Below are 14094 nucleotides of genomic sequence, written 5' to 3'. Positions count from 1 at the left end.
ATTAATAATATCAAGGTTGAAAGTCATAACGCACATCCGACTAAGCATCAAACATTAAAACAATATTATACACATGATGTAGGTTATAACACTAGGAAGTGTCATCATTCCAAAAATTCATCAAATGTATGACTTGTCGACAATGTATATACCTTCTTAGGCATATGCTTAGGTTGTCACACAATAACCAAATTGATACAAAATTGATAATTCCAAGGTTATATATATATATATATATATATATATATATATATATATATATATATATATATATATCATGATGTTATCATATGAAAAGAAAGTGTTTTAATTCTACCATGAAAAGGAAATCAACCAAGGAAAGAATGATAAATATTAAACCTAAATTATAAGGGGAGTATGGAAATATGGTGTATAAAAAAAAATTGTATGTAAATCAAGGTCTATTACAAATGTTATCACAGCCCAATTTTAGCACTGGGCCTACAAGAAACCATCACAGTAAAACTCAATATGTGTATAAATATCAATAGCAAATATTGATAGTGGGTTGTATTACTTTACAAGGTATGAAAGTCAAGAAGACAACCATAGAATGCCATAAGATTCCCCTCTAGGCATAAGAATCGATAAAGAATTGTATGTGGAATTGGGTAATGGAAGTACCCCACAATCCTATATGTTTATGGAGGTTATTAGAAACCTACAATAAGAGTTGACTTACCTAAAAACAGTAATTAATGCCTACTAAAGGTGAGTGAGGAACATGAGAGGATGATAACCTAGTTGACTGAATATTCTATCCATAAAGGCATAGAACTAGAAGGTATGAAGAGGAAAAAGGTGGAAGAATATTTTGAGAAGTTTGAAAGTGGAGATGAATCAGATAGGACATATCCAAAATTGCATAAACAAAATGGGAAAATTGAGTTCAAAAGAGTTTAGGAAAAGCAAACCCCCTACTTTTGATGTGGAAAAGGAAGAAGATGTGGAAGCCTAACTTCTTAACATGATAAAATACTTTCAGGTATATGAGTATGAGAGTAACTTGAAGGTATGACTAGTTATTTACCAACTCCAAGGCAAAGCTAGTCTCTGGTGAAAACAGGCCAATAATGTACTGAATTTCCAAATGTTTTTCCAAAGGAAATTCTAGGTTTACCCCCTCATAGAGACATAGATTTCTCCATAGACTTAGTACCTAGTGCCACACCTGTGTCCAGAGCTCCTTGCCGAATGAGCATACCAAAATTAGAACTAAAAATGCAGTTACAAGAACTACTAGACAAAGGTTACATCAGACCCAGTGTCTCACCATTGGGGGGGGGGGGTGTACTATTTGTCAAGAAAAATGATGGCACATTTAGAATGTGCATTGATTATCATCAATTGAATAAGCTAATTGTCAAGAAGAACTACCTGTTTCCCTGAATTGATGACCCTTTTGATCAAGTGAGGGGAGGAACTATATTTTAAAAAAATGATTTAATGACCGACTATCACCAACTATGGATAAATTATGAAGATATTCATAAGATAACTTTTAAATCAAGATACAATCACTATGATTTCGTAATGTTACCCTTTGGTCTCACTAATGCACCAACAACCTTCATGTGTTTAATGAATAGTGTACTCCACAAATATCTTGATAGGTTTGTACTAGTATTCATAGATGAAATTTTAGTGTATTCTAAAATAAATAAGAGCACAAAGAACATCTGAAATTGGTGTTACAAACTTTAAGAGAACATCAGCTATATGTAAAACTCAGCAAATGTGAGTTTTACAAAGATAAAATAATATTTAGGGCACGTGATTTCCAAGGAGGGACTATCTATTGATTGTGAAAATTAGGGTTATTATGAATTGGCCCATACTTAAGGATGTGTGAGCAGTTCATTCATTTATGGGGATCAAAGGATATTATCGAAGGTTTATAGAGGGCTTTTCAAAATTGGCTTGTCCCATTACTTCCTTACAGGAAAAGGGAAAAAAATTTGAGTGTACAATCAAATGCCAACAAAGCTTTGAAAACTTTAAACAACTTCTAACACTAGCTCCTATACAAAAAATTGCAAACCCAAACAAGGAATTCACTATTTGCACTAATCACTGTTTGAAAGGCCTTGGGGGAGTGTTGATGCAGGAAAATACAAAAGTAGTCTATGAGTCTAGGAAGCTGAAACTACATGAAAATAATTATTTTGTGTATGATTTAGAGCTAGAAACAGTGATACATTCTCAAAAAATGTGGAGAAACTATTTAAGACAAAAAGAATTACCTTTCTAACGTATCACATCAGCCTAGAATATTTTTTCAGCTAACCTCATCTAAATGCTAGACAAGAAAGGTGGTTATCTTTCCTCAGTGAGATAGAATTCGATATTAAACACATAAAAGGAAAATAAAACAAAATAGTTGATGCTTTAAGTATACATGGTCATGATTTTATGGGAGTATTGATTATCAGTGTCAGTATAGATTTTGTGGCAAAAAATAAAAATTCAATGCAACAAGATCATAAATATTTGGAAATTCAACAAAAATTACAGCAAATTGAAGTTTTGGGATATGCTGAAAATTCTGAAAAAACTACTAACCTACTGAAATAGATTGTATATTGCTAATGTGGGTGTGATAAAACAAATTATATTGGATGAATATCACAAGAAACCATATGCATGCCATCTTGGATACCAAAATATGATAACCGCATTGAGGAAAAAATTATTTTAGCCAAGAATGAAGAAGGAGGTGGAAGAATACTTAGCAAATTGTATAAAATGTCAACAGGTAAGACTAGAACACCAACACCCTGTAGGATTGTTCAACACACTTCCCATTCCCGAATGGAATTGGAAAGTGATTTCATTATACTTTATATTGTATTACCAAGGAAAAAATGACAACATGACTCCATAACGGTGGTGGTGGACACTTTGACTAAAACAACACAATTTATACTAGTATAGTCTACTTATGGAATTGCACAAATTGCTAATATTTTCATGAAGGAAATTTTTTGATTGCAGGGAGTATCAAAGATGGTTGTGTTAGACATATATGTTAAATTTACCTCCATGTTTTAGAAAGCTCTATTTGGAGACATGGGAACCGAATTAAATTTCAGTGCTACATATCATCCTCAAACGAATGGTTAGACAGTCGAAAGAGCCAATCATATCTTGGAGGATATGTTGCGAATGTAAGTCATGTACATGCCTCCTAAATGGGAATATTTTATGCATTTAGTAGAATTTTAACATATAACAATAGCTATCAAAATTCAATAAAAATGAGTCATTTTAAAGCTTTATATGACAGAAAATGTCATATGCCACTCAGTTGGAGTCAATAAGAAGATTGATTGATACTAGGACTGGATGCTTTGCAAGAAACATAACAGTTGGTACGGAGGATTAAAAAAACATCAAAATTGTATAGGACAAGCAAAAAAACTATGTAGACAAGAAAAGAAGTGATAAAAAATTTAAGATTGGAGACCATGTTTACTTACGAGTAAAACCAAGGAAAATTATCTTAGGAACCAGAACCTATGAAAAATTGGTACCACGGTTCTATGGCCCTTTTGAAATCTTCAACACAATTGGTCCAATAACATATCAATTGGCTTTGGCTAGCCATATTAAATTTCACAATGTTTTTCATGCATCTTTATTAAAAGAAATATGTTCACGATGACTCTCACATTACTGATTAGAATCTAATATAGGTGGAACTTGAAGGAGACTTCTTGTGAGAACCACTCTACATCTTAGATTGGAAAGAGATCTTGCTCCGGAATCATGTCTTTGCTCGGGTTAAATGCAATGGAGGCACTTTACACCCGAGGAGGCTACTTGGGAGTAGAAGGATACAATGAAAGAAGCTTATCTAGCATGGTTCCATACTGAAGCAAATAAACAATAAACATCGAGGATGATATGAATTTTAAAAAGAGGGAGACGTTGTAATACCCCTTTGTGTCTATGTAAATATCTCCTTGGTTTAGATGGAACTATTTTTAGTTTTGATGGCTATAAAGCCATGGTGAACTAGAATTATAATAAACAATAAAGTGTAATGACGTAAAAAATGAATTTTATTAATGAAAAGGAAAAAATAGAAACTATTTAGGAAGGAAACATTGGATTTAAAGAGATTATTGCCAAGATCTGAAAACCAAGGTTGATGGATAATATCAAAACAATATTCGCTTAAATCACTACTAAATCCCTGGGGGTTGATTAATAATATTTAATACAATTGGAGAGAAAATATATTAAATCACTCAGTGTAGGAAAAAACACAGAGTAAGGAATAATAAAGTGTCACAAGAGAAAAAGGCGGACTTTAAAGAAAAAGGAGAAGATACATTTTTCAAAAAACAAAAAATATAAAATCCTAGGTTATTGGGTTGGCAGACCCTGGAAAGAGAGACACCGCTAATGAAAGATATTCTAGGGAAGAAAGGCATAAAAATACCTTATTTGGAATCATAAGAGGTTGTTGATTCCACTGGAAATTGATCTCAGCTCCGGGGGAACTCGAGGATCAGTTCATTGGTTTGGAGGAAGGTGCTTCACCCAAGCACACGTTCTAGATATAAAATCTGTTGGAATCTATGTAGAGTTATTAACTGTAGTTTGATGCATATTATGAAAATATTATTTATCTTAGCATCATGTAATAGGAATTATAATATGTGTAACTACTTCATTGTAGTTATATGGGTAGAGGGAAGTACTGATTTAATTATTTGGAACTGTATGTGTACAGTAAATAAATAAGTGTATAATAAAATGTGTAAGTTCTTAATAGGTTGGGAGTCCTTACACTAGAATGCTTTATCTCCTAGAAATTATGTTAAAATTGTTGTTTTCAGGAACCGCCATTAACTTTTACAAAAAAAAATTGCATGCTCTGCATGCACCCCTCAAATTAGGATATAACTCACTACACCTAATTTTCTCTGTGGGAATTGCAGGAATCATTAAAGAAATGGGGCAATTACTCAATTCGTTCATAACTACGAATGGGGTAATAACTTGGGGTCTATAGGATATGTCATCCATTTATGAATGGATGATTATAGGACTTTCTCTAAGTACCTATGCAGTCACGATGATACTGTTAGAATACAATGAAATATGGTTATATGGTGGTTAACTCGATCCTCAACTTCGTGTTATAAGGAATTTGAAGTTGAAAAAATTTTATTATTGACATCATTAATAATGTACAACTTGAAGGATTTATGATAGTAATATTGCTCAAGTACCTGTCATAGAAGAATAGATCAACCAAGTTATTAGTAGTGGTATATCCAACATTATCAATCTAGGGCATACAATGAGATAAATTAAAGGAAACAAATATCATAAAATCACTTAAATTGGATAAAATTAAACTTTACTTAGCATGGATAGTATCAGGCCCTGAATTCTGGAATTCATCGAATAAGAGTACAACTTCATGACCTGGAAGATGAGCACTTTCCATGGGCCTCTGTCAGTGATCAAGAAGGCAGTGGAAAGGTTGCTACATAGATTTTTCCAACACAAGTGTCGAATTCCTTCATCAAGAGGAAGGAAGAACTAGCCTTAATGTGTAAGCAAGGCCAAGGATTATTTTAGTAGGGTGTTAACTTCAATCCCCTATCTTACTGTCAAGGGAAATAACATAAAATTGAAGCCACCTAAAGTCTTAGTATAAATAGTCAGAGTTGAAAACTGTAGAAACTAAACTACCTGGTAGATAATAGAAATATCTATATGTACATATCAAGATAAATTTTTGATTAGTTATGGAAAAATATTTGGAAAACAACTATACATTTCAGTATTCACCATAGATGAATGAGACTATAGAAAATTTACCATTCATTATGTGCACACTTGTAATTGGGATTTATAGAGTTTCTCATAAAATCTTTCAATGGAAATATTATTATCCAAAACAAAATTTGAACCAAATATAAACTATTGAAGTCATAATAAAATTATACAAGAAAAAAAAATTCATAATATGTGGAAGTAAGGGGTCTTTAGTCATATATTCATAAATTGGTAATAAAACCTATAATTACATCTCAAGAGAAACATAGTTTCGTCTGAGACTTCATAGTATGAGTCCTACTCTATCCAGAGAAGTAATTTCCTCTTCAAAATTACATACAGGGCACACACACACACACATACACACATATAAACAAACCCATTAACAATGAATGGGTTTGATTACGAAGTCTGTGCCAAACCAAGAGAACCGAATGCAACCCGAAATGACTCTAGCTAGGAAAGAACTACAAAACACAGGAGATAGAGCCCCATTATCTTTTCATGCTTGAAAACCATCTGTTGAGAAGAAAATATTATGCGATATAACCAACCTACCAAAAGGGTGAGTAATTATCAAGTGAATGACAATATTTGAGCCTCCGCTGAAACTTGCGAGAATAAAAACTCTTGGGTCTTCATGGGTTGGAGGTACTTGTAGAAGCAAAACCAGTAAGTAAATTTAAAAAGGAGAATACAAACCCTCAAAACCAATTAATTACCTGTGGAAGTAAAATCTATTGGCCTATGCCCATTAAGTGCATGGAAGGTGCAACGTAAGAAGAAGAAGAGAAAATAGCTATTTTGAATCTAGACTTCCAAAAATGGTGAAGCAAGAAAAAATAAAAATAAAAATAAAAAATGATGCATATTGGAGTTGAGGTGAGTACACTTACTGATTATAGATCATTGGTTCCATACTGAGTCAACACATGAAGCATGGATAGAAGGATTTCACTCTTCTTGTGCAACGACAAATAAATGTATACATGACAAAATTTTGAGAAACAACAATTATATAGGTAACCTGGAAACAAACAAATTAAATTCACTATGGGAATCTCTATAAGCCGAACCAGGAATAATTAAGGACTTACCAAATTAACACTGAGAAAATGGATTAAATAAACCCTGGTTGACTTTGTAGGATAAGAGAGAAAATGCCTCTACATTCTTGTCTAAAACATAGCCATGAAAAAAAGGAAACAAACAATGAGCATTTTCGACCGAGAACCAAACAAGAAAATTAAATGGGTTTGAACACTTCGTTGTTAAATATCTCACCTGTCTCAGTGAACGGTTGAGATGCAATATAATTTTTGCAACACCTCAATGGAGAAAAGTAGCTATGAGTATCTCCTCTCTCTGATCACAGTGGGGGTTACAGCAACCAACAGCACAGCGTAAGAGAGGAATGTTTGTGAATGAGACGGGTCGTAAGCGATATCACTAGGGTAAAGTGAGGAGAGACCTTCCTCGCCTTTGGATGAGTGTGCAACAAATCCCACCATTGAAGGGTAAAGAGTACAACAAGTCAGATGGAAGTCACATGGACCTGGACTAGGTGGCATAAGCTCATTCAGAACGAGAGCCAAAGTTCAACATATGGATAAATCAATAGTAATATATGTAAGTTTAATTAAAGTTGATTGTTGTTTAGGAAAAGGGGAGTATTACCCCTATCACTATAACTATACTTCATCCTTACGCTTAGTTAATAATATCAAGGTTGAAAGTCATAGCGCACGTTCCACTAAGCATCAAACATTAAAATCATATTATACACCTCATGTAGGTCATCACACTAGGAAGTGTTATCATTCCACAAATTCATCAAAGGTATGACTTGTTGACAAAATATATACTTCTTAGTCATATGCCTAGGTTGTCACACAATAACCAAATTGATACATAATTCATAATTCCAAGATTAGATAGATATACACATATATGTAAATCATAGCTCTCATGATGTTCTCATATACGAAGAAAGTGTTTTAATGCTACCATGAAACGGAAATAAACCAAGGAAAGAATGATAGAGATTGAACATAAATTATAAGGGGAGTGGTGAATATGGTGTATAAAAATAAAAATAAAAAATTCTGTGTAAGTGAAGGTCTATTACAACTTTCCTTCCCCTATTCAAGATAGGTTTCCATTTTAATTACTTGTATTATAAAATCAATTCACATTTCAATTTCCATTTTTGTTTTGCATAAAAAGTCCTCTTCAATAGAGGCAAAACATCTTGGCATTGTGATTGAGCCCATGAATCGATAAGTTCCTTTGATTGATTTAAAACCTTCTATTAAATCATTAAGTATCAACCAAAATGAATTATGTATTTTTGTATATAAATTGACATTTTCCTTTTTTATTGTTTGTAGATTATTTATATTTAAAATAGCTTGGCATTTTGTGACATTTACAATTACGATATTATAACATCTAATTATAGAGTTAGTTCTAACATTTAGTTACCAAATTTAACTAGTATTACAACTAATAACATAAACTCTCACATAGGTTAATACAAGATAATAGTAATATATAACTTATCATTAGAACATTAGTTTAATATTGTGTTAGCTTAATAATAATATTAATTAATATGATTGATGTATGATAGCATTAGAACTAAATTCTTAAATTCATTTAGGTGATGCATTTAGAATAGGTATATAGTTATATTACTTTCTAGTATAGAATTAACATACAAATATTTAGCATGTAAAATAGTTGGCATGATTGTACCTATGTTTTTCCTCAAGGTTGAATACTAAGTTCCTAAGGTGTTATTTTTTATGGTGACATTATATTTACTTTGTTTATACAGGTCATCTAGCCACATATTGGCCACTATCTCCCAATTAAATAAATTTTGTACGAATTTCTTACTTTTCTAGGGAAAAATGGCATTGACATTGATGATGTTGAGGTATATGTCGCATAAAAATTTTATAGTATACTTTAGTTTATATTCTATTGTTCAACGTCTTTCATGTATTATACTATGCATTGTGTCTTCTTTCATTTTCATAAGAGGAACTTAGTATTGGTGGTAAGAAGTGGGAACTAAAGAAAGAGGATAACAATTACACTAGAGAGACAGATGCATAAAGAGACAGAGAGAGAGAAGAGAATTGGTCTAATGGTACCCTTAAAGCTAATATCCTGCATGAGACACAAACATACATATTGATGTTCAAGTCTTTAGAGTTGATGAATTCACCTATAATGCCTTGGAAACACAATGAAAATGTTTTGACGTGATGAAATAATATTTCATCTATAAATTGTAGTACAACCTATATTAAGTTGGAAATTCATATTGTAATACTTGAGATTTCATATACTATAGATTATGTGGTTGAAATTATTTATATTTGTACTTTATATTATTTATTATTGTAATTACATATGTAACTTTGATTTTTCATATTATATGAACATGCACATTGTATGACATTTTTTTTATTTAGCCGTGTATAATTTATGTTGCTTAATAATGAACACATAAAATCAATCTAAAACTACTAAATTAGTCATTTATAATGATTATTAATGAAATCAAAGGAAATGAATATAAATTATTAAATCAATTGTTTATATAATGAATATGAACTCCTACAAGAAGATAAATCACTACTATAAAGGATAAATTTGTGATTAAAAATGATGAATAAATTTTGCATATATATGATTATTACTAGCTAATATGCAATTTCTTATAACATGACTAAAATTTAGTCATATTTCTTTGGTCATTAATTGGCTTCAAACAATGACTAAAATTTGTATATATATATATATATATATAGATATAGATATAGATATAGATATAGATATAGATATAGATATAGATATAGATATAGATATAGATATATATATATATATATATATATATATATATATATATATATATATATATATATATATATATATATATATATATATGACTATTAGTAGCTAAGTTATAGTATCTTATAACGGGAGCAACATTTTGGTCATATTTCTCTGGTCATTAATTGGTTTTCTCAAGTGATCATGTAGTAGTATACTTTGTTGTGTATTTGGTCATTAATTGTGGAAATTAATGACCAAATTTATGACTAAATATACTACCATACAATAAAATTGATACAATCAATTAATGATTAAGCTAAATATGACTAAAAGTTGGTTGCATTATAAGATACTATAAACTAGCCATTATTGGTCACCAACAGAAAAATGGTCATTTATATGCAAATTTTAGGCCTTTTTTAGTAACTAATTAGTCATTTTGTACTATTGTATAGAGATAGTGTCATCCCTCTTAATTTCATAATCTTTGAGAAATTTTTCCATCTTTAATTCCCCCCTTCATAAAGGTTCTCCATCTCTCCCACAAGGATTATCATATGTTGTTGAATGTTGTCAACTAACACTCCCACAACATATGATTATATGACCATTAAACAAAGGGACTCACCAGAAACAAACCTAAGAAAATTGGAAATATTTGTAGAATTAGGTCATCATCCCCTTTCTTTGACAAGTCCAATACTAGTTGGAAACTTCTGTTAAACACTTTGTGTGCTCTACTAAACCTCGAGTTAGTATCACTTTCTAACATTTAAACAAACACTCTGTTCAAAACCTTACTACTCTCTTAATTATTATTTCCATGATCCCTAGTGAGCCACACTATCTCCCTTAATATGAATCATAAATTCAAGATAATCCTTAAAACCTCTACCTTGCCATTACCACATCTCAAAACTCCAATCTCCTCGTGCTCATCATCATACTATTTTGCATCATCCTCCACATTCATTAGTAGGTGTTGAAATTGGGACAATATCAGAGAGATGGAATAACTCTCTAAATTCCCCACTTGCACTAAGGCAACTTGAGCTGGAAAGTGTAGATCTATTGTCATATAGAGTTCCCCTTCTTCCATGCCCACCACATCCTTTCTACTGATGTTGGTGATGGGCCTCCAAACTAGACACAAATTAAGGTCCATCTAACCTTTCTTAGGAACATGAAGGTTATACTAAACTTCTCCTTCTACACTTAATAACGTTTTTTTAGCTTTAATATGTTCTTAGGAAGGTTTATAGTTAATTGCATATTATGTGCCTAATATTATTTATTTTTATAAAATATTGTGAGAATATTAGGCAAATTATGAAGATTTGTAGGAGGCGATAATCTAGGGACTCGATCCATAATATAGGAGGACAAATATTAGATAATAAATGAACAAAATTTCATGACATTATTGACAATTTTTTAAGATCTAATGATTGATAAAATATAGGAATGTGTTCCTTGTCATTTAATGCAAATTCCTAGTGTTGGAAAACAAATACACTATTTGTTGGATTTTGGAGGGGAAAGATTCCTCCTTCCAAGGAAATTTATTCCTGATCAATTTCCTATATGTTCCAATTCTAATTTTCCTCTAGGGGAATGTATTTATTAGTCTTCTTGTGGAGAAAATGTGTTATTTAGCACCTCCATTTTCATTTCTATCAGGTATGTACTTGGATTGATTCAAATAATGAAGTTTGGTGCCATTTTCAGCTTCAAAATCTTGGTTTCCTTCATATAACTCTTATTTTCCTTGGTTTTATCCATCATAGGAGCCACAAAGCCCTCTTGAACAACTTCTTTATTTCCTTTGAATGTCTTTTTCACTAGCATCTCTTATTTCTGCATTTATTGTTCATGCTTCTTTTGTTGGAGGTTACATTGGTTAAATGATTGAAGTGAGTTATTTTGAAGTTTATTTAAATATACAAGAATTATTCATCCTTACAAAAACTTTTAAAATTCATCTTTATCATTGAGATACTTGGATTGGTTTACTAGTTCACTAATCTAGAATTTTTGGAAGTCCCTTGTAGAAAAATAGTAGTAATTTTATGTTATTTTTTAGAACATGTTAATGAATTTAATTTAAGTTTATTCCACTGAAATTGGGTCATAAAAACATTCATTTTAATAAAACATTTCACCCCATATCATTTACACCTAATTAGGTTAGGCATTTGGTAGGTTAACTAGCTCACTAGTTCTTGAATTTCCATATTTTAAACTAGTAATTTTCTGCTATTTTTTAGCACATGTTAAGAGGGGTATTTTGGAGTGATTCCACTTGGAATGGAGTTCCAAGATATACTAATTAATATTAAAAAAATTCCATCCAGTTTGCATTTAATTTACTTTGGAATTTGGCAGTCTATCTCCTCGTGTATCACCTCTTGTAGCACATGTAAACTTGACTACATTTGCTCCAAAATCTTGGTTTCTGTCTCTTAGGCTTGAATAATTACCACTGGGTTCTAAATACATGATTGGGGAAGAATAAATACCACTTAGTAAATTTTTTTTCACAGAGTAGATTAGGCAAATTTCTTTGAATTCATGCTCTTAGGATTTCAATTACAAATTGTTGTTCGTGGATAGGATTAGTTTCTTTTGAAGGAAAATTTTCACATTCTGCAATTAGATTAATGATTCACATTGTTGGAAGTAGCACAAGGTTTAGATTCTGCAACTATACAAGTACTTTTCATTCCTGCAAATATCATAACCTATACGTTCTTGCAATCAGGATTAGTGTTTACAATTGAGCAAGTAGCATTTCCATTTCTTTCAAATAGAGTAACATTTCCACAATTAGTTTAGGATTTGATTTCATGAAATTCACTCCATTACATCAAATCAATGAATGAATGACACATTGTATGTTGCACATATAGTTCTAACATATCTTAAGTTTGTACGAACCCCACGTTGATAATTTAAGTTGGTAGCCTTGGGAGTTGCAACATTCTTGTTGCAATATTGGGGCTCGTCACTTTTTGGCATCATTTCTAGGGAGGTGTAAAAGCATGCATTTTTTTCTTTCCTAGTTGATTAATTTCTTTTATTTTCTGCAAACAAAAAGAAAATTACATTAGGCATATTTCATTTCAAAAAAAAAAAAAAAAAAAAATCATTGCATTAGCATTCTTATTAAAAAAACAAATTGAAAAATACTTCTCCAAAACTAGCCAACCCAATTTGATCACGTGGTGCAGTAAGAGCCACATCGATCCACTTTTGTAGGTAGAAGAGGTGGAGGTGGCAAAGAAGGTAGAAGAAATGGATGTATATTATGACAACGAAGAAGATCCTCTTGGATTTCCCATTCAAGATATTGATGTCAGTGTGCATATGAAGAACATCCCTCCACATTTCCTTCCCAACTTCCGTTGTATGATGTGAGAGGATCCAAAAACCTTTCTCTTTGAATTTGAAATACTTTGCCGATCTTATGGTTACTTATTAAACACTCAAAAATTGAGCTTGTTTCCAACAACATTGAAGGACATATCTCTTAAATGGTTCATGAGCTTAGGGACTAATTCAATATGATCATGGAATGATATGTAAAAGATATTTCTAGAAAAATATAAAGATCGTGATCTTGAAGAAGAAATCTTTAGAATGACACAAAAAGAATATGAGAGCCTTGAGGATCTACTAGGGACTGTATAATGTTAAGAGGGAAAATTTGCATAATCTAGGATATGAAACACCAAAAACCCTCTTACTTAGAACAATTAGAGATGAGTGCTTTGATCTCCTTGATCTCATGAGTAGAGGTTATGTATACCAATTATCATTTCAAGAAATTTTTGAAATATGCAAGTGTATATCAAGAGGAAGGGTAAGGGTAAGTAAATCAGAATTAAGATCGGTAAGTCAAGATGAACTTGGAAATTTGCTTGATAAAATTAAAACAAAATTTCTTGGAAATATAAGTGAACAAGTAGAAATTCTAGGAATGCAAAATGAGAAAACAGAGGATGTCAATATTTGTGTTATCCATGCAGAATCACATGCTACTAAATATTTCCCATATTTACCAAGTTTGAAGGAAGTTTACCAAGAGGACAATGGAGAAATTCAATCACCAAAGAAACTATGTTATATAACTCAAAGAATACCATCGTAGCCTAGTCAACCCGATATCATGAAAAATAGTAATTCACAATTTCAAGGTTATGCACGTCCATCTCAAAAAAAATTGAACGCACCATTTCATTGGAAACCTTTGCCATCTCAACCCCAAAACCAATCTTGGCAACAAGGTTTGAAAGAACCTTATGGGAGCAATCCCTAATATCCTCAAAATTTTCCTCAATATCCTCCATAACCAACTCCATGTTATCCTACCATCCACCTTCATCACAATCACAACCTCAACCACAACCATCTCAAATATCCACT

Source organism: Pinus tabuliformis, chromosome 8, assembly GCF_031772625.1.
Source record: "Pinus tabuliformis cultivar Carrire ecotype Pingquan chromosome 8, CPIR1, whole genome shotgun sequence".
Classification (NCBI taxonomy): domain Eukaryota; kingdom Viridiplantae; phylum Streptophyta; class Pinopsida; order Pinales; family Pinaceae; genus Pinus; species Pinus tabuliformis.
The sequence above is the reverse complement of the archived record's forward strand: the minus strand, read 5'-3'. Positions refer to the sequence as shown.